The sequence below is a fragment of the Megascapheus bottae genome, chromosome 23, assembly GCF_031878675.1.
Source record: "Megascapheus bottae isolate mThoBot1 chromosome 23, mThoBot2.hap1, whole genome shotgun sequence".
Lineage (NCBI taxonomy): Eukaryota > Metazoa > Chordata > Mammalia > Rodentia > Geomyidae > Megascapheus > Megascapheus bottae.
The window spans coordinates 29204662-29210661 of record NC_143531.1 but is presented as its reverse complement, the minus strand read 5'-3'; positions in this window follow the sequence as shown (position 1 = coordinate 29210661).

The following is a 6000-nucleotide window of genomic DNA, read 5'->3' as shown; positions in this document are numbered from 1 at the left end:
TTAATATTTCATCTATCTAATGGCTGGGTTGGAAGAAACAAACACTGAAATGGAAAGAAAGTTCTCAAAGGAAATGTTAACAGAGAAACCAAAGAAATGAAGCTTGTAAATCTGGTCCGCTGTGCCAATGGTAAACAAAGATGGCAATATATGTAACCAAGTACAACAGGTGGCCTTCAGGAAGGAACTCGGCTGGATAATAAAATAACTGGAGTTCTTTCTCTATTTTTCCCATAGAAACACTGACTTCTAAAGCATGGAAGCAGGCTCCTTTAATCTGTCAACCCACTTTACCTTACTTCATGTTTTCATATCTGTCAGCAAGATGAGGTCATGCTAAACTTTTATATATGAAATGTGCTGTATTTACATCGGCTGTTACAAAATTATAAAACCAGAATGTCAGAAAGAGAATCCTTAAGTGATGATGTGATGGTCCGTTTCCCTTAATTTTTCCTTCTTTGAAAGTCATAGAACTAAAGCTCTATAGTTTCACTCTACATATATTGTAATATTTTATAGTTACTTAAAATATGTTGTGATTTCAGAGATTGTTATACGTGCACATATTCCAAATGGAGGCCATTTTAGTTAAATAATAACAGTCTGACTATCACACATATGATTTTCTCTTGTTTGAATTATATGTATGCATGTACACATGTATAAAGTGTATTATTGCTATATATGCCTTGCTCTTTCAAATGTGTAATTTTTATTGTAATTAGGAAAGGTTCTAGAATTATAAAACTGCATTAAGTTCAGCAAGTTTGAAGAAAAAGAAAAGAGCAGTGCAAAGTTGTTTACTAATGTTTGTCATAAACATTTTCCATTTAACATATGATAACATTCCTTACTTAAACATTTTAGGGCATTAACATTTTAAAAAACGCTAGTTCATGAGAATGTATTTCCATATCCTTTGTATACATTGCAGAATGTATTAGCAGATAATTTGTCTTATAGAAACATGACTATTAAATTCCTAATATGATGAGTCTTTTATTACATGTCATAGATAAAACAAGTTGGAAACTTAAAAGACATCAGAAAAACAGCAACACTGAAGAAGACTGAACAGAAGATAAATGAACAAAGAGAAATTGAGATGTGAATAAGTGGTAAATGATAGGTATTTGTTGAATGCAGCATCGAAATTAGGAAATCAGGGCTTTTGTTAGGAAAAAATAAAATAATTTGGCTAGTATAGCACATCAAACCTTTATTTTAAAAGACTTCATATATTCCACGCTTGTAGAAAACAAATATGTCTTCTCCACAAAGTTCTTTCAAATGAGCCTTCTTGGGTGGTTTTTAGCTTAGTGGCATACAGAGTTATATCATAATAAAATCTACGTAAAGAGAAAGACACATAAATAACTCTAGATACCTGTTATTTAAATTATTTAAAAGGAATATAATAAGCTATACACTCTAGAATTCCCTTTTCTATGTGTATGGTTTAAGTGACCTGAGTAAAAATTAATATTGTTCAATTCTTTTAATAAGTTCTCTTCTGAAACACTCTGTATGTAGGACACAGATGTGTTCACCAAGCCAAATAATATCCTTCTTTCATACCTGGTCTATTATTCTTTCCAATGAGCCACAACTTAATGGAAATACACATTTTTATTTTTGATCACCACAAAATACACTAGCAAAGATTTATTGGCTCAAAAAGCATATTTTTCTGTAATATTTGAATGGGGATAAATGAGAGGACAGCAGTATGTCACTACAGTGGCTGCACTAGCATAAGATACTTCCTTCACTTTATTATCACAATTATATTGCCTATTTCTTTTGAAATTCCATAACAAAAGAGCTGACTTAAAAATACCTTGAAGGTTCAGTTAACCTCTTAAGTATACCAAATCTGATACCCAGAAATTTACTGAAGATAAAATAAAAAGAATTCAATGTTATACTATCATGAATAACTAAAAAAATCTCAATGATAGACACGTTCTAATTACAACATTGTTAATCCGCATAATATAAAGCTTTCTTAATATCTATCAGACACAGAGAACACCTGTGGTCTGGAATGGTAACTCCTGTTTAACTGGCTGTTTGGATTTATTGTTTCCTGTTTTCTGAGCCCAGAACAGACAGCATCAATGCAGAGTTCCCACTGTGCTGAGATGCCGTGGTCCAAGCTCAAGTGAAGTCTGCTGGCGTTCTCACCAGACTCCAAACAGCTTATTATGCACTACCGCAGTATGGACACCTTTTTTAAAAAGCTCTTAAATGGTAGCCATGCTGAGCTCCAATGACACAATTACAGACTTAAATGGCTGTAGTAGTAATAGGAGAAATATGAATATGTTGAATAGTGAAACAGAAAAGTCTTTTAAAGGAGTGAAAATGGTAATGTGTATTTTAGGACTAAGATAATATCCACATGCCTTTTGCTACAAATTGAAAGTTAGTAGGCCGATTCTGAAGTACAGATGTTTGGATGTGCTACAAAGTTCTAAAGACAACACAAGAAAACATGCATTGCTGATTAACGATACTATCCTTGGAATTTTACCAATTTCTACCTTGATCTTAAAATTTTGTACTTGAAAATTCACACATAAAAGACTAGTTTCATTTACTTTATTCAGATGCTAGATACTTTTAGGTCTTCAGCACCAGGAAAAGTTCTGCCTGTTTTAATTTTTCAATAAAAAGCAAGGGGCTCCTCTTTCATCTCTGAATTTTCATTTCTCCATTGTCTTATCTTGCATAAGAGCTTTTTTCTTCCCTCTAAAATGTGAAATCTGGGTTCATTGTGAAGCTTAATAAGTGTACTCAAATTTAGGGTGCATGTTTTATTTAAAGCTTCAAGTATAAATCTTTTTGAACAGTCTGCAATCAAGGTTTAGAAACGACAATCACCTAGCTGCAAGAATGAAAACCATTTATACTCTAGATTCCCAGAGCATTTCTGAGCATCAGGGGTAGCATTTGTCTTGTGGTGGGAGTACCGGCTCTCCTTGACGTGATCAAAGCGATGGCAAGGTAAATTAATTGTACTAGGCTGCTATGTCTCCAGATTTTCTCACTGAGCTAATAAGCAAAATGTAAGAATTTTAGTGAGCTACTTCAACTTAGGAAAAAGCAATTCATCTTTATTTCTTTCGTTACCCCTATATTAAAGTAGAGGAGGAATGTTAACATTTCAAGATAATTCTCATGGAAAAAAATTCTAGATAATTATGGGTATATGGGAATGGGAAAGCCATAAAAGGGGAATAAATAAAATGTAAAAATGCATCTTTCTATTTAAAATAAAAGGTGATTCTGGTGTGTGCTGATGAGAGGCTTCAGTAGAGAAGGGGAGTGCTTCCACGGAGACGGGAGGTGTCAAGCAGGGGTAGCTACGACAGACAAGGGACGCCTGGCCCACTCCGCAGGCGTGCTGTGCTCCCTGGGACAGGCTGGTGCTGTGCAGTTTGTGTGTCCTCAGATTCAGAGACGAGGCGGACAGGGGGCCTTCCTGAATGCACGAGCACGCAGGAAGCACGCACCAGCTCCTCCAGAGTCCCTAGCAGAGCAAGAAGCCCTCCTGTTTGGAATGTCCCAAATGCCCTGTTTTCAAGCTACGAAGAAAGAATTATTATTTGGGCAATATTAGAACTTGATTAGTGGTTAGTTGTTTTTTTTTATTAAAGAATTTGTTAACATTGATTTTTACATCATATTTCAAATGGCATGTTTAACAAACAAGTATTGAAGAAGGGAATCTCTACATACAATACTGGCACTTAGTTTTTAGAACATAATCAAAATTAGGCTGAGCGTTTGTATATCATAGATACGTATTAATCTATGTAGTTGTTTTTTTTTAACTCCACAAATCATGGCAGTAGATGGCTCAAGAGGCAGATCAAATCTATTAAAATTAATACGGTTTCTAATTGTTTTCCCATCTTAATTTTCGTGGGGAGAAACCTGCAATGGGCTACTCATGCATCATAATCTTTTAACTAACATTTCAGCAGTCGGAAAAGAAAGCTCAGGGAGTCTCAACTTGCTCTATGTGGCTTGCATTAATGAGTCAAAAGAGGACAGAGTCCAGCCATGCAGGAGGGAGTTCTGTTTAAGAATGGCCCTGGTCCTCTGGACAGCACGTTTTCTATGCAGTCCCCACAGCACCACCCAGCCAGGGTGCAAGGCAGAGCGCTGAGGCCGCGGACCTCTGCGCTGGCTGGCACACTGAGTGGAAGACACCATTTTACCAACTCGGCACCTGTGGCTTTGTCCCTGCGCTCCCTCCTCCCCACCCCTGCCTCAGAGACCCGCAGAAGCACACAGCTTCAATCCCAGCTTCCACTGAAGCGTTTCAGTCAGTCGATGAATTCCTGGTCCATTCGCACGATTTTGCCTATTTCTATTTGAAGAACATTTCTATGCGACTTTGCATCTGTTAAGACTTTTTCAAGAAAGTAGGGGGAATTTAAAGAGGAGAAAAATGTTTTGAAAAATGAGTGAAGACCCTAGCTCATTTTATTCATTGTGTAGTGTGTGTGTGTCTGTCTGTTTGTCTGTCTGTGCGTGTGTGCCTGCATGTGTGAGACATAATGGCAACTCTTGGCAGTCATATATTCATATCCCTTCAATGTGAAAAGAGTTTCTGTTTTATAAAATGAAGGAAGAACACATACTGAGAACATATGTGTCACCATGCATAAAAAACAAATAAAAATAAATAATGCCACCTGTTCTCTGTTTATTACCATTTTCAATTTTTTCTTTGCATTTGCAGCCCGAAGACAAGAATAAAAGTGTGTACTAAAGATAATTTTAAAAGTCATTTTTTACTAGACGTGGGCATATTTTTTTCCAGTGTAAACTTTGTGGCTTAGACTCTGAACAGCACATGGGAAATCATTCTTGCACAAGTTGACCAAAGGTGAAATCCGTAAATTCCAGGTAGTAACAGAGAAGGCCTGGAGGGCCGAGGTTGGCTTCTGGCTTCAGGGACAATTTTGGATTTTTTTTCTCCTCCAGAAATGATCTGAATTTGCAGGGGAGGATCTTGATTCCCTCTACATTCTCCCAGTATGGTGTTCTCAAGGTAACAGTGTAGAAGAACACCCTTTGACTCTGGGTGACTCCTTCAACAGTTTTTCAAGGTCCCAAAAGAAATCCAAAGGTCATGCCATGATGTTCAATGAAGGCTGCTTTACAGATATTTATGCTGCTCACTATTTCCAAAACATCAGCTCCACCCTGTTGAGAGGAAATATGGAAAAAGAGAATTACTTACAGAAAACTCTCTCTTCATAATTTTTCAAGGCACTTACAGTTAAACAAAGGAAATGAAATTAGAATTCCTCAACCAGTTGAGTTAGGTTTAAAGTGAATTTCCTTACCAAATTTTGAAAATCATCTTATTTTGAAATTATAATATTTCAGATTCCATATAAATATGACAACTATGTTAGTAGAAATCAGGATTAAATGTAAAAAATATTTATTTGTTTTGAAAACATTTAGAATTATATAATGACATAGAACACATATTTACCAGGAAATAAAAATGTATTAAAGTCATGAAATAAAACTTCTATATATTTCTAAATTAATTCTATATTTAAGTGATGATAAAGCAGGGTTATTAATTTGTAGTTATTTCTACTATAAGCTATCTAGTCATATGCTAACCAAACTGATAAATATCTATTCAGAGGCTTTGAATATAATAATTTAAATAAAAGTTACCGAAGTTTATAAAAGATAACATTTCTGTTGGTGTCATTGCCATTCTGGGCACATTTTACTTAAACAGATTGCTTTAATTATTATAAATAATTTAGTTGGCTATTCAATCAAATACTGAAACAGATTATATACATTTTATGCAAAAATCTAGAATATTTATGTCCTGACAGCCTTATCAGAAGATTTGGTAATCACACACTCATGAGATGGTTCTCACTCAACTCGGCCAGTGATAGTTTCTGAAATCGCACTTCATTCAGTTGGAAAAAGACTCTCAACACT